The following is a 16,694-nucleotide window of genomic DNA, read 5'->3' as shown; positions in this document are numbered from 1 at the left end:
GCCTCAGAGAAATCAAGATTCCTGTCTAAAGATACACAACTATCAATGGAAGACCAATTTTAAACTCATGCCAAGATTTTTAGATGTTTTTTTTTTTTTTCCTCTTCTATTTCAGGGCTAAGACATTGGTTCTGTCAATGCTTGATCCATTTAATATGTGTTTTAGGTACTGTCTGTGGGAAGAAGAGCTTCTAAGGTAACAACTTCCATGACCAAATAAATATGCAAAACACTGTGTACTATTATTCTTTGCTTAGGGAATTCAAAATGTATCTTACCAGAGTAAAGGCTTAGTAAAGTTTTGCAGTAAACAAACAAAAAAATTAAAACTAACTCTCTAAACAAGCAGGATTATTTAATATTGTTAAATATAGTGTTTTCTAGAGTTGGTAGAATATTCTATCAGTTAGGACACTTTGGCTTAAAAGTAACAGCAATTTCAAGTCAAAGTCACTTAACCAATATGGCCACTTATCATCTTGCATAATAAGAAATCATAAGTAAATTAGCTTCTGAATTGGGTAATTCAATGGATTGACTCAATTAGGAAACATTCAGAATCTTTCTTCTTTTCACTTTGCCAGCAGCAACTTTTAAATTATTTTTCAATTTTATACCATAAAATCTTGTATTGAAATATGCTTGGAAATACTTTCTCCTGACATGCAAATTGACCTATGCAATTCTGTAAAGTGGTATTAAGGGGAATTTCCCATTTAAAAAAAAAATAGATTTCACTTAGATGCATCTTAATTTTCAAACTTTTAATTTGATGTCTAATCTCTCCTAATTCAAGTAAATATAAAGTTAATTTTCTTTAAGAATTTTAAAATACACTGTGTCAGCTGTACATGAAATGAATAAGGTTTCTAAATGACCAGGGACAAGCATTGCTTAAACATTTAGTAATAGGATTTATCTCCTATACTGATTAAAAATTTACAACTACTTTTGCATTTCTTAGAAAACAGCAGAATCATGAGATTAGAATTTCATAATTAATATCTATATTTTGAGGATTTTATCATAACTGACAGTTTTTAGTTCTCTTTATTTTCTCCCAGAAGTTGAAGAATGATGGAATTCTGGCCATATCATTTACAATTACATTAATGGTTCCCAATAACACTAACTTAAGTTGCCATTTATTTTTCTACAAGTAGTTCAGTTGTTCTATGATGCCATAGGAATCTAGGCTTTTTTCTTTCTAAGTCACCAACTTCGAATATAGGGCATTCTAAAATCGTCTTTTCTTTCATAATAATGGCAAGATGGCCACTGTAGCTCCAGCCATCATGAAGGCTCAATGTGGACATAAGGGGAAGACATGAGACAGAGATAGTGCAAATCACATTGGTCTCTTAATTGGGAAGGAAACATTTTCCAGAGAGATTCATAGCAAACCTGTACCTCATTCATTGTCCAGAGTCAGACCACGCATATCTGCAAGTGATGCTGGAGGAGTGAGGAATCGAATTGTGATATTTGTATTAGATCAATTACAATTGAATGCCTAGATGTGTGCACATCTGTACCACAAAAATAACCGAGGTTCTATTAATAAAGGAGTTTTTTTTTTTTAATCTTTTCTTGGCAATATTGTCTTTAATACCTGCCTACACTTGGGTGCTACAATGTTCACAGGAAAAACATACCAATGCTGCTGCTGCTGCTGCATCGCTTCAGTCATGTCCGACTCTGCACGACCCCATAGACGGCAGCCCACCAGGCTTCCTGTCCCTGGGATTCTCCAGGCAAGAACACTGGAGTGGGTTGCCATTTCCTTCTCCAATGCATGAAAGTGAAAAGTGAAAGGGAAGTCGCTCAGTCGTGTCCAACTCTAGCGACCCCATGGACTACAGCCTACCAGGCTCCTCCATCCGTGGGATTTTCTAGGCAAAAGTACTAGAGTGGGGTGCCATTGCCTTCTCCTAAAACATACAATAGATTCCTGCAATTTAATCTGTTTCTTCCCTTTATGAGTGATGTGACCTTGAACAAATTATTAAAAATACAGTACTCCAGAAACTGAAAAAATTAAAAGAACGCTTTCAAGATTCCCACCACTAAATACTCTCACCTATTCTCATTCAAAATGTGGTCCACTGGAGAAGGGAATGGCAAACCATTTCAGTATTCTTGCCTTGAGAACCCCATGAACAGTATGAAAAGGCAAAATGACAGGATACTGAAAGAGGAATTCCCCAGGTCGGTAGGAACCCAATATGCTACTGGAGTTCAGTGGAGAAATAACTCCAGAAAGAATGAAGGGATGGAACCAAAGCAAAAACAATACCCGGTTGTGGATGTGACCAGTGACAGAAGTCCAATGCTGTGAAGAGCAATATTGCATAGGAACCTGGAATGTCAGGTCCATGAATCAAGGCAAATTGGAAGTGGTCAAACAGAAGAGGGCAAGAGTGAATGTCGACATTCTAGGAATCAGCGAACTGAAATGGACTGGAATGGGTGAATTTAACTCAGATGACCATTATATCTACTACTGTGGGCAGGAATCCCTTAGAAGAAATGGAGGAGCCATCATGGACAACAAAAGAGTCTTAAATGCAGTACTTGGATGCAATCTCAAAAACGACAGAATGATTTCTGTTCATTTCCAAGGCAAACCATTCAATATCACAGTAATCCAAGCCTATGCCCCAACCAGTAACACTGAAGAAGCTGAAGTTGAACAGTTCTATGAAGACCTACAAGACCTTTTAGAACTAACACCCCAAAAAGATGTCCTTTTCATTATAGGGGACTGGAATGCAAAAGTAGGAAGTCAAGAAACACCTGGAGTAACAGGCAAATTTGGCCTTGGAATATGGAATGAAGCAGGGCAAACACTAATAGAGTTTTGCCAAGAAAACGCACTGGTCATAGCAAAGACCCTCTTCCAACAACACAAGAGAAGACTCTACACATGGACATCACCAGATGGTCAACACCGAAATCAGATTGATTATATTCTTTGCAGCCAAAGATGGAGAAGCTCTGTACAGTCAGCAAAAACAAGACTGGGATCTGACTGTGGCTCAGATCATGAGCTCCTTATTGCCAAATTCCAACTTAAATTGAAGAAAGTAGGGAAAACGACTAGCCCATTCAAGTATGACCTAAATCAAATCCTTTAGGATTATACAGTAGAAGTGTGAAATAGATATAAGGAACTAGATCTGATAGATAGAATGCCTGATGAACAGGAGACAGGGATCAAGACCATCCCCATGGAAAAGAAATGCAAAAAAGCAAAATGGCTGTCTGAGGAGGCCTTCCAAATAGCTGTGAAAAGAAGAGAAGCGAAAAGCAAAGGAGAAAAGGAAAGATATAAACATCTGAATGCAGAGTTTCAAAGAATAGCAAGGAGAGATAAGAAAGCCTTCCTCAGCTATCAGTGTAAAGAAATAGAGAAAAACAATAGAATGGGAAAGACTAGAGATCTCTTCAAGAAAATGAGAGATACCAAGGGAACATTTCATGCAAAGATGGGCTTGATAAAGGAAAGAAACGGTATGGACCTAACAGAAGCAGAAGGTATTAAGAAGAGGTGGCAGGAATACAAGAAAAACTGTACAAAAAAGATCTTCACAACCCAGATAATCACGATGGTGTAATCACTTACCTAGAGCCAGACATCCTGGAATGTGAAGTCAAGTGAGCCTTAGAAAGTATCACTACGAACAAAGCTAGTGGAGGTGATGGAATTCCAGTTGAGTTATTTCAAATCCTGAAAGATGGTGCTGTGAAAGTGCTGCGCTCAATATGCCAGCAAAGTTGGAAAACTCAGCAGTGGCCACAGGACTGGAAAAGGTCAGTTTTCATTCCAATCCCAAAAATAGGCAATGCCAAAGAATGCTCAACTACCACACAATTGCACTCATCTCACACACTAGTAAAGTAATGCTCAAAATTCTCCAAGCCAGGCTTTCGCAATACGTGAACCATGAACTCCCAGCTGTTCAAGCTGGTTTTAGAAAAAGCAGAGGAACCAGAGATCAAATCATCAACAACCGCTGCATCATCGAAAAAGCAAGAGAGTTCCAGAAAAACATTTATTTCTGCTTTATTGACTATGCCAAAGCCTTTGACTGTGTGGATTACAATAAACTGTGGAAAATTCTGAAAGAGATGGGAATACCAGACCACCTGACTTGCCTCTGGAGAAACCTGTATGCAGGTCAGGAAGCACCAGTTAGAATTTGACATGGAACAACAGACTGGTTCCAAATAGGAAAAGGAGTATGTCAAGGCTGTATACTGTTACCCTGCTTATTTAGCTTCTATGCAGAGTACATCATGAGAAATGCTGGACTGGAAGAAGCACAAACTGGAATCAAGATTGCTGGGAGAAATATCAATAACCTCAGATATGCAGATGACACCACCCTTATGGCAGAAAGTGAAGAGGAAATAAGAGCCTCTTGATGAAAGTGAAAGAGGAGAGTGAAAAGCTGGTTTAAAGCTCAACATTCAGAAAACGAAGATCATGGCATCTGGTCCCATTACTTCATGGGAAATAGATGGGGAAACAGTGGAAACAGTGTCAGACTTTATTTTGGGGGGCTCCAAAATGACTGCAGATGGTGACTGCAGCCATGAAATTAAGACACTTACTCCTTGGAAGGAAAGTTATGACCAACCTAGATAGCATATTCAAAAGCAGAGATATTTTCTTTGCCAACAAAGGTCCATCTAGGCAAGGCTATGGTTTTTCCAGTGCTCATGTATGGATTTGAGAGTGGGACTGTGAAGAAAGCTGAGCACTGAAGAATTGATGCTTTTGAACTGTGGTGTTGGAAAAGACTGTTGAGAGTCCCTTGGACTGCAAGGAGATCCAACCAGTCCATCCTAAAGGAGTCCAGTCCTGGGTGTTCATTGGAAAGACTGATGCTGAGGCTGAAATTCCAATTCTTTGGCCACCTCATGTGAAGAGTTGACTCATTGAAAAGACTCTGATGCTGGGAGGGTTTGGGGGCAGGAGGAGAAGGGGACGACAGAGGATGAGATGGCTTGATGGCATCACTGACTCGATGCACATGAGTTTGGGTGAACTCCGGGAGTTGGTGATGGACAGGGAAGCCTGGTGTGCTGCAATTCATGGGGTCGCAAACAGTCGGACACAACTGAGTGACTGAAGTGAACTGAACTGAACTGGAAGAGAAACTATGACAAACCTAAACAGTGTACTAAAATGCAGAGATATCACTTGGCCAACAATGGTCTGAATAGTCAAAGTGACTATAGGTTTTCCAGTAGTCATGTACAGATGTGAGAGCTGGACCATAAAGAAGGTTGAGCACTGAAGATCTTATGCTTTCCAACTGTGATGCTGGAGAAGACTCTTGAGAGTCCCTTGGACTGCAAGAAGATCAAATCAGTCAATCCTAAAGAAAACAAACCTTGAGTATTCATTGGAAGGACTGATGCTAAAGCTGGAAACTCCAATGTTTTGACACCTGATGAGAAGAGCTAACACACTGGAAAAGACTCTGATGTTGAGAAAGACTGAAGACAGGAGAAGGGGATGACAGAGGTGGAGATCGTTGGATGGCATCACTGAATCTCTGGACCTGACTTCAAGCATGCTCTGTGAGATGGTGAAGAACAGGCAAGTCTGGTGTGCTCCTGTTCATGGGATTGCAAAGAGCTGAACATGACTTGGCGATTGAACAACAACAACAACAAAAAGAGGCAGAGGTATATATGACTTGAGTAAATCTCTAAGGAATAATCAGTTTAAGTTAAACATTAATATATTTCAGAATTGAAAATGCAGTGAACACTTAAATAAGAATTAAATATACTAGGAAGAAAATACATTTTAAAAAGTAACAGAAACTTCTCTACCTGAGAAGCAAACAGTTTCACGGCCTTTTAAAAGCAACTCATACCAGTAAGCATTGGATGTCACTTTTAATAACAATAATTTTAAAAAAACTATTTCTTTTTGCAGTATTTAAAAGAGTTGTTGAGATAATCATGGATTCACATCAGTGTAGTTAGAGACTAATTCATTTCTAACCTTACAATGAGATGTAATTTGCCATCACAGCCATCCTTTCTCATATGCTAATTCACACAGAATTTGCTAGAAGGGAAGAACTGTTATAGCATAAATGAAGATCTTTAAAAAAGAGATGTGATCCTATGATGTTTCTGCTTCTGGCTTAATCAGAAATAAGATTTACTTCCAGTTTTCTGATCTCTTGTTAGCTATGAACAAGCTACGAGGTACATACTCACCTAGCAAAAAATAAGAAAAGAAAAATAGATGAGCAGAGAACCAGAATCTTTAATCAGCAATCCTCCTCGTGAATATTGATCACATGGACTTCTTGACTGTCTAGATACATACTTCCTTTTCCTTGTTTTACCACCCTCAGAGTATATATCCTAGCAATACCAACTGGCAGGGGGGGAAATGAAATAAAGGAGCCTGAACTCAAACATTCTTCTCCAAAGCTTCTGCTGGTAAATGTACTGCTTCAAGGAAAAAAATCTTCTTGATAATGCAGGAGACACAAGTCCAATCCTTGGGTTAGGAAGATCCCCTGGAGGAGCAAATGGCTACCTACTTCAGTATTCTTGCCTGGGAAATCCCATGGACAGAGAAGCCTGGTGGGCTACAGTTCATGGGTCACAAAGAGTCAGTCACAACTGAGTACACACACGCATGCAAGGGACCACACATTCTTCACTTGAGAAGGTATAAATAGTATCCCTCTAAAATGTAAACATATTTTGGCTATTATTTTCAGAAATAAAGTGGAGTGCAACCAGAGAGAACTAGAGTAGTTAAAATGATACATTTTCTTTCCCAAATCAATTGGGAAATAAATATATGGTGGCTAGTAAAACAGAATTCGAGCATTATTTCTAGAGAATCAGATAAGAAAATATGAGAGAAACCAGGTTCCAAAGTTGTTGCTGTTGTTGTTGTCATTTTCGACTCTGTGTGACCCCATGGCCCCCCTGTCCCTCACCATCTCCCAAAGCTCACCCAAATTCATGTCAATTGCATCAGTGATGCCATCCATCCATCTCATCCTCTGATGCCCTCTTCTCCTCCTGCCCTCAATCTTTCCTAATATAAGGGATTTTTCCAATGTGTCAGCTGTTTGCATATGATGACCAAAATACTGGAGCTTCAGCTTCAGCATCAGTCTTTCCAAAGAGTATTCAGAGTTTATTTCCCTTAAGATTGACTGGTTTGATCTCCTTGCTGTCCAACGGACTCCCAGAAGTCTTCTCCAGCACCACAGTTCGAAGCCATCAATTCTTGGTTCCAAAGTAGGGTTTCTTATTCTCTGATACCCTGAACAGAAAATAAGTTAAAGTGCAGAGCAAGACCAAACTGATTATCCATTCATTTCCAAGTTTCAAAGCTAGCATAAAAATAGTGTGACTATTTCATAAGACTAGACTGTGAATGAGATGTCCACCTAATTTAAGGATGTTCCTAACTATGGTGAAAGGGAGAGAGAGAGAGAAAGAAAATAAATGTCTTCCAGTAGAGTATAACCTCCACAGAGGATCTCTGTTTTGCCCACTGCTGTATTTCAAGTTCCTTAAACACAGAGGATGCTTGGTGAATAGTTACAGAGTGAACTTCATAAAATTATCACCGCCATATGTAAATACACCTCAAGTTTGTAAGGACAGGGTCTGTTAAGATTTGTTAGTTAAATAAGAAAAGACTGTTCCTCAACTGAGCATCAAAGAACATTCTGCAAGTTTCCATTTTAATAATGAGCAGCAACCCTCTGCTGCTGCTGCTGCTAAGTTGCTTCAGTCATGTCCAACCCTGTGCAACCCCATAGATGGCAGCCCACCAGGCTCCCCCATCCCTGGGATTCTCCAGGCAAGACCACTGGAGTGGGTTGCCATTTCCTTCTCCGATGCATGAAAGTGAAGTCGCTCAGTCGTGTCCGACTCCCAGTGACCCCGTGGACTGCAGCCTACCAGGCCCCTCCATCCATGAGATTTTCCAGGCAAGAGTACTGGCGTGGGTTGCCATTGCCTTCTCCAGCAGCAACCCTCACTGAGGGTTAATTCTCTTTCTAGTTAACTCCAACTTACAGAGTGTGTCCTCTGGCAGCAGAAATCCACAATTCTGAGCTAGCCCAGAATAAGGATTGCTACACCTGGAAACAATTAAGCTCCAAGGCCATTTGACAAGCACAGGTGTTCTGGCAAGCAGAATACTCCCATTTTCTGTAACCAGCTGAAGCTCCTGATTAATTGACTTGATTTTAACCTCAAGTAATGTCCACTGAGTTGCTGAAGAGAAATGAGATGACAATGAACCTTAGTCACAGGGGAGAAGTAAGAGCTTTTACATGTTTGTGTGAAAAATAAACCCAATTCATCTCAACAGGACAGGTAAAAAGACATTAGTATTAATAATTATTTAGATTTTATGGATATGCTTCTCTCCAATTCTCAGTATATGTAAATGAAAATAATGGCTCTTATAGTGGAGTGGTGAAAATTTCATTTATTGGAGGGAAATATAATAATTTCAAAAATCTCCTCTTGAGGAAACTATATTTCACTATACCCTGGATTCAAGTTTCTGCTTTTCTCTTGTAAACTATGGAAAGGAATTGAGGATAATATTTCTAGATACAGGAGATTAATGCAAATCTGTGATATTAGTTCATCATTATTTCCCTTTCTAGACAACATTATGTTTAGATTACATATGCACATGCTAAAAAGAGTGACATTCCAAAATTGTGGCTGCTGGTAGATGCAAAGTCTACTAACATAACCCATGATGGCTGATTATTTGAATGATACAACATTTGAATTTTTCATTTGTGTTTAATTTTTTTTTTCTTGTTAATAGGTCTGGATATGATAGCTTTCCAGAGCTATTGAAACTACTAAGAACCAGTTCCTGCAAATTAATTGGCAAGCTTTTGTTCACATGCAACATACTTTTAAAATGTATCTATGGACCACTTGCTATTTTTCTCCTTTTCTTTTTCCTCCAATGGTCAACTACTTTTGTAATATTATAATAATATTCAAGTCTTATTTTTGAATAATCTAGATGCTACCAACTAACAAGGAGACAAAGTTATGCCATAAAAATGTTTCAGAGCACAAAAACAAAATTATTCAAAGGTTGTCTGTTACTTGAAATAAAAAATGTAATTTCTATGGAAAAAAAAACAACTCTGTCTCTATCAGCACAGAGATGTATTCTAATGACCAATATATTTCCTGTGACTTCATCTCTGAAATCATAAAGTATATACACGTTGCTTTCTGTCTATATCATGTAAGTAGGGTAGTGACAGTAAGGAAATGTTCTAAATATAAATAAATCAATATGAAAGATACAAGGTATTAATTTTAAAAGTTCCCTATTCTTTATAGTGGCTCTGTGTGTCTTTGGTTGAGCTGCCTTGGTTTATTCATAACTCTGATGCCAAAATATTTCTTTCTCTACTTCCCATCATCCTTGTCACTTGACTTTCTAAACTACTATCTATTTTCCAGAGAATTCCAGAAAAACATCTACTTTTGCTTCATTGATTCCACTAAAGCCTTTGGCTGTGTGGATCACAACAAACTGGAAAATTCTGAAAGAGACAGGAATATCAGACCACCTTACCTGCCTCCTGAGAAACCTTTTCACAGGTCAAGAAGCAACAGTTAGAACCAGACATGGAACAATGCACTGGTTCCTAACTTGGAAAGGAGTACGTCAAGGCTGTATATTGTCACCCTGCTTATTTAACTTACATGGAGAGTACATCATGAGAAATGATGGACTGGATGAAGCACAAGCTGGAATCAAGATTGCCAGGAGAAATATCAATAACTTCAGATATGCTGATGACACCATCATTATGGCAGGAAACAAAGAACTAAAGAGCCTCTTGAAAGTGGAAGAGGAGAGTGAAAAAGTTGGCTTAAAACTCAACATTCAAAAAACTATGATTATAGCATCAGATCCCATCACTTCATGGCAAATAGATGGGGAAACAATGGAAACAGTGACAGACTTAATTTTCGGGGGCTCCAAAATCACTGCAGATGGTGACTGTAGCCATGAAATTAAAAGGCACTTGCTCTTTGAAAGAAAAGCTATGGCAAATCTAGACAACCTATTAAAAAGCAGAGACATTCTTTTGCCAACAAAGGTTCACCTAGTCAAAGCTACGGTTTCTCCAGTAGTCATGTATGTATGTGAGAACTGGGTCATAAAAAAGGCTGAGTGCTAAAGAACTGATGCTTTTGAACTGTGGTGTTGGATAAGACTCTTGAGAGTCCCTTGGACTGCAAGGGAGATCAAGCCAACCAATCCTAAAAGAAATCAATCCTGAATATTCATTGGAAGGACTGATGCTGAAGCTGAAGCTCCAATACTTTGGTCACCTGATGCATAGAGCCAATTCATTGGAAAAGACCCTGATGCTGGAGGAGATTGAAGGCGGAAGAAGAGGGTAATAGAGGACGAGATGGTGAATGGCACCACCAACTCAATGGACATGACTTTGAGCATGCTCCAGGAGATGCTTAAGCACAGGGAAGCCTGGTGTGTTGCAGTCCATGGGGTTGCAAAGAGTCAGACACAACTGAGCAACTGAACAACAAATCTATTTTCTACATTTTTTACCATTCCTTTTATTTTTTCCCTCTCTTTTTTCTTGAATCTAAGCTTATTTCTTGTATAAGTAACTGCATGAATTATATGCCAAAGCATATGAATTATATGCTCATCCTCATAGTGCCATTTACTAGTTATAAGACAATCAACAAGCCATTTAATATTTTTGAGTTACAACTGCTATCCAAGGAATGAAAATAGCAGCTATATTATTTTTATTATTAATTACAGCTGTCATCTAGTAATAGGAATCAGAAAACATACATTTTTATATAATGATGGCTTAATACTGTTAGGGATATCATTAAGGTCTTCAGACTTATTTTGAAGGTATGAAAACAGAAAGATATTATTCAAGTAACTTTGAATAAATCACATAATTTAAAAAAAATGGTAGATGTGCAATTTGAAGCCTGATCTACATTGGCTGTGCACTTCTAATGCAACTTCTAAGTTGTCAGAAATATAAACACGAATACATTTTGCAAACTAAAAGCAACACGCAAGTGTAAGAGAACAAATCAACTTCTTCCCATATTCTTTTTGATGACTCAGAATGAAAACAACAGACAATGTACTTTAATAAATAAATGTAATATAAGCATATCTATTTCCAATGCTTCCAATGTTCTACTGACTTCCTAAGGAGGAAAACTATACCATGAAATACAAGTATAACTTTATTCCTTCCCCACCTAGAGCTAGGGATCAACTAGGGGTCATAACTCTCTAGTGCTGATAAGAGAAGGGGTTGATGATAAACAGAAGTGCAGTGAAGAGAGGGTAAAGAAAACAAAGTGAATGAAGAGACTCAGTCACTTTCCTTTCTATCCTTTGGTGAGATATGGTTCCTCAAGTGTGATTGTTGCTTAGAAAATAATTATGAGGAGTTGGTCAAGTCACTGAAACCTGCTAGCAGCTTCTTAGTATAGTGAACATATAAAAAAATAGTACTACAAAAACTAAAATTTATTTGGGGTTCCAGGTGTATAGTTCCCTACATAAAATTAATTTTCGTTTGTAGTATTTACAATAGTTAAGCATTTTATGAAGGAGTTTCATATTATACATTGAGATTTCTTGTTTGGTGCTTTCTTTGTGTGTGTATGTGTTAGTCGCTCAGTCGTGTCCAACTCTTTGTGAATCCATGGACTGTAGCCCGTCTGGCTCCTCTGACCATGGAATTCACCAGGCAAGAAACACTGGCCTGGGTTGCCATTTCTCTCTCCAGGAGATCTTCCTGACCCAGGGATCAAATTCGGTCTCTTACAGTAAGGGCAGATTCTTTACCAGCTGAGCCAACCAGGGAAGCCTGCTTTCTTCATAATCTTCCTTATATATTTACTGAGTTTAAAGCCACAGAAAAGATCTGGAGATGGAAAATGATCAAATACTATCCTAGTTCCCAGACGTTTAAAATATAGACTTTTAAAATTTTTAGCAACATTTACAGAAAAATTATAGACAGTAAATGGAGCTCCCATACATGCCACACTGAATTTCCTCTCTTAATAGCATCTTACATTGATTATGAACTATGTGTTACAATTAATGAACCAATATTGATACATTTAATAAAGTCCATATTTTATTCAGATTTTCTAATGTATATGCTCATCTTTTGTCTGGTCCAGGATCCCATCCAGGATATGACATTACATTTAGTTGTCATGTCTACTTAAATTCTTCATGATTCTCAGTGTTTCTGACTTTCCTTGCTTCTAATAACCTTGACAGTTCTGAGGGGTATTGATCAGGTATTTTGTAGAATATCCCACAGTTGGGATTTATCTGGTGCTTTCCTCATGATTATCCTGAGGTTATGTGTTTTTGAGAGGAAAATCATAGATATAAAATGTCACTTTCATCACATCATACCAAGGATACATACAATCAGGATGACTGTGCACCATTGTTACTGACTTTTATCACATGGATGAAGTAGCATTGTCAGATTTCTGACTATAAGGTTACTCTTTTATCCCCCTTCTTTCTATACTATATTCTTTGAGAGGAAGTCTCTATATGCAGCTTACATCAAAGGACTGAAAAATAAATATCTTGCCTCAATGGCAGAGGATCTACATAAACGATTTGGAATTCTTCTGCCACAAGTTTTGTCTATTCTCCCCACTCATTTATCAAATTATTTATTATATCAGTATGGACTCATTGGTTCCTGGACGTTTTGTGACAAAGATTTTATTTGATTTCACTTAAAAATATAGGCTTATTACCACTAGGGAAATTATTCTTAATTATTCTTAATTTTCTTTCATCCTTTTTCCTTTAACAAAATTGAGGTCACCAATTTTTTTTTTCTCTAAGAGGTCAATAATAAATAGTTTTGGCTTTGCAGGCCACACGGTCTTGATTACAACTATGTGAGAGCAGCCAGAGGCAAAGTGTTAAAGAACAAATTAATTGTGGCTGTGTCCAATAAAACTTTATTTACAATAACAGGTAGGACAGAACTGGTTCAGAAGCCATAGACTGCTGACACACACCTTAGGATAATGACTTATTGTCTGTAAGAACTTTACTCCCAGATACTTTTCCTAAGTTCTAAAGACCTCTTTCCAAAAAGTAACTTCTAGTCTTGTGAGACTTAACTGTCTTCCTGGTAAACAGGCATTTTTTTTAATATGTAATTTATAGCTTTAATGGAATAGAAGTGGCATACAATTAAAAGAATATTCATTTTGAATTCAGGCATTTTGAGAATAAAGAATATAGACTTTTTGCCTTCACAGACTTTGATTTAAAGACAGAGGTAAACACTCTGAATGAGTGTTCAGAGGATGGGATGGTTGGATGGCATCACCAACTCTATGGACTTATAGAGTCTGAGTAAAGCTCCAGGATTTGGTGATGGACAGGGAAGCCTGGTGTGCTGCAGTCCATGGGGTTGTAAGGAGTTGGGCATGACTGAGCAACTGAACTGACTGAACTGAAATATTCTGGGGATGGGAAGAGGGGTAAATGGAAAACACCATGTCTCTGGAAACTGAGTAAATTGGTCAGTACTCAATGGACTAAGTGATACTTGAACATTAGCTGCAGGGTGCCTACCACATTGTGACACATTTATTCAAAATAAAATCAAAACAAAAATGAAAAAGATTTAGAATGCAAACAATTTAAGGAAAACTTTTCCTCTTTTTCATACAAAAACTGCATAATGCTCCACTTAACATAAACATTGTATTAATGATAAAGCGCCTACAATACAAGTTGATTAGCTACAATAGCTCCTGTCTATTCAAATGCATTAGTTCTGAAGGGACATTGCTGCACCTAATTTGATTTCCCCCTGAGCAGTACATGATGTGTTATTTGATGCCCTTCAAAGGACACGATTAGCCGAGCTATAAAGTGTCTGATTTTATTAGCTTTGCTGGGTTTTATCAGTTTGTAAATGTGTTATTTTCTCCATTTATTGTGCCTATGGGATCCAGAGATAGAGTAAGCATCAAGTTAATATGTTTTGGGGAGGCAGCAATGGCCATACTTTAACACTTACGCTGTGTTGTGATGACATTGAAGGTGGAGTCGTGGAAACTGTAATGTCAGGGCCATTTATCAAGGCAATTCTTCAATGCTATAAACCTCAGCTCTGACATTGAATTCAACAGTAGGCTTTTGTTTTAAATAGAACTGAGTGTTCCTGGGCTGCTGGGCTGCACAGCTAACAATCCTCCTTAACTGAATAACAAAGAGTCAATAATAAGAAAATAGGTCGGGCAGGTGGTCAGAGGAGAAAAGGAAGCAAAGGTGTTGGCCTAAGATACTGCGATTAAGATTTTTTTGATGAGAGAAAAACTAAATTCACTTTTAGGTATTTAAATAAAAAAGGAAGTGCTCCATAAGGATATAAAAACACCACCAATCCTTCGCTTTTAATTGGGATAGAAAACACAGTACACTCATTTAACTAGATTGCTTGGCAGGAAACCGTTTCGATGCCATGTATTCAAAGGGTGCCAAACCAAAGGACATAATCAGCATTGAAGTTGCTCAGAGTAGTTAACAGGTGTTTGTGGCTTCCAGTTCCTGTATTCTTTTCAGGTTGCCTCCCATTTACTTTTCTCAGTGCTTATTCAAACCATTTGCCAGTGCATCAAAGCTGGTTACTGTCCTCACTGTTCAAGCAATTAATTCATTAAGATAATGCCTACTCACACAATGTTTTTATTTTTTGCAATCCTATAATCAGTGTTTTCTTTTAGTCTGAAATCTAAAAGAAAATCAAAGGTTTCCCTCCTCCCCTTTCCCTATCAGGGAAAATGGTTCCCTTCAATTGATTATTTCTACCCATTTACTTACAGAGATATGAATACGGCTGGTAAGTGATGTGTTTTAAGTGATATGGACTAACAGATGTCAACTTAAAAAAATAGTCAAAACCTAAAAGTTGAATTATGTTTTATTCAGTAGGAATTTTGAGGACTTCAAGCCCAAGAGACAGCATCTCAAGTAACTCTGAGAAAATTGCTCCAGGAGATGAGGGGAGGAGCCAAGTTACCCAGAAGTTATTTTACAACAAAGGGCAGGTAGCTTGAACATCAAAGGATTATTATTAAAGAAAACCAGGTACCCCAAGTTAAGGAATTTAGTGCTTTTATGTGCTGGGAAGATGTAAGAATCTGGGCTCACTGGAATCATTCCTTTAATATGCATCTCAGCTATCCTGGGCCAGTATTCTGTGTGTGTTGCTTTGTTTGTTTTTCACATCCTGAGCTCCCTTGGGGCTCAGGAGGAAGTGGAATGCAGCCTGATGGCTGTTCAGTTCAGTTCAGTCACTTAGTCACATCTGACTCTTTGTGACCCCATGGACCAGCACACCAGGCCTCCCTGTCCATCACCGACTCCCAGAGTTTACTCAAACTCATGTCCATTGAGTCGGTGATGCCATCCAACCATTTAATTCTCTGTTGTCCCCTTCTCCACCCACCTTCAATCTTTCCCAGCATCAGGGTCTTTTCAAATGAGTCAGCTCTTCACATCAGGTGGCCAAAGTATTGGAGTTTCAGCTTCAACATCAGTCCTTCCAATGAACACCCAGGACTGATCTCTTTTAGGATGGACTGGTTGGATCTCCTTGCCAGCTTACACTGGAGGGCTGCAGTCACTGAGTCACTAATGATCCTGACATCCTTGTTTATCAATATGACAGGAAATACTTCATTTTTCACAGAGATAAAAATTGTTATTAAGCATTATTTTATAAAATTTAGGAACTTGAAAGCAACCTGGGCTGTACGCTATATGTGTTAGAAGAGAAAAGATATAAAATGTATTATATGCCAGTGTCCTCATAAGTACATTTTCTGTATTGTGTGTAATACAGATTATTGTGTAATATTATTGTGTAATATTATCTCCTTAACTCCATACTACAACTTTATGAAACTGAAACCATTCTTATCCCAAATTCACTGATTCATGAAAACTAAGATTGAGAGGTTAAGTGATTTGCCCCCAAAACCCCATTAGTAAATAGTGGAATAGGAATAAGGCCACTGTGAGATAAGGTCTAAGACAAAGCAAATGAACTTTTTGAATGTTTTATCCAAGATACTCTGTGAATTTTTCAGTTGAAATTTCTAAATCAGAAATTATACATTCCTCATAGGTTTTCTTCCCCTGTACACACATCTCACCTTCAATTCAGTTCAGTCACTCTGTCGTGTCCGACTACTCTTTGCGACCCCATGAATTGCAGCACACCAGGCCTCCCTGTCCATCACCAACTCCCGGAGTTCACTCAGACTCACGTCCATCGAGTCAGTGATGCCATCCAGCCATCTCATCCTCTGTCATCCCCTTGTCCTCCTGCCCCCAATCCCTCCCAGCATCAGAGTCTTTTCCAATGAGTCAACTCTTCGCATGAGGTGGCCAAAGTACTGGAGTTTCAGCTTTAGCAGCATTCCTTCCAAAGAAATCCCAGGGCTGATCTCCTTCAGAATGGACTGGTTGGATCTCCTTGCAGTCCAAGGGACTCTCAAGAGTCTTCTCCAACATCACAGTTCTAAAGCATCAATTCTTTGGCACTCAGCTTTCTTCA

The sequence above is a fragment of the Bos javanicus genome, chromosome 21 (assembly GCF_032452875.1).
Source record: "Bos javanicus breed banteng chromosome 21, ARS-OSU_banteng_1.0, whole genome shotgun sequence".
Taxonomy (NCBI): domain Eukaryota; kingdom Metazoa; phylum Chordata; class Mammalia; order Artiodactyla; family Bovidae; genus Bos; species Bos javanicus.
Note: the sequence above shows the minus strand (reverse complement) of the source record.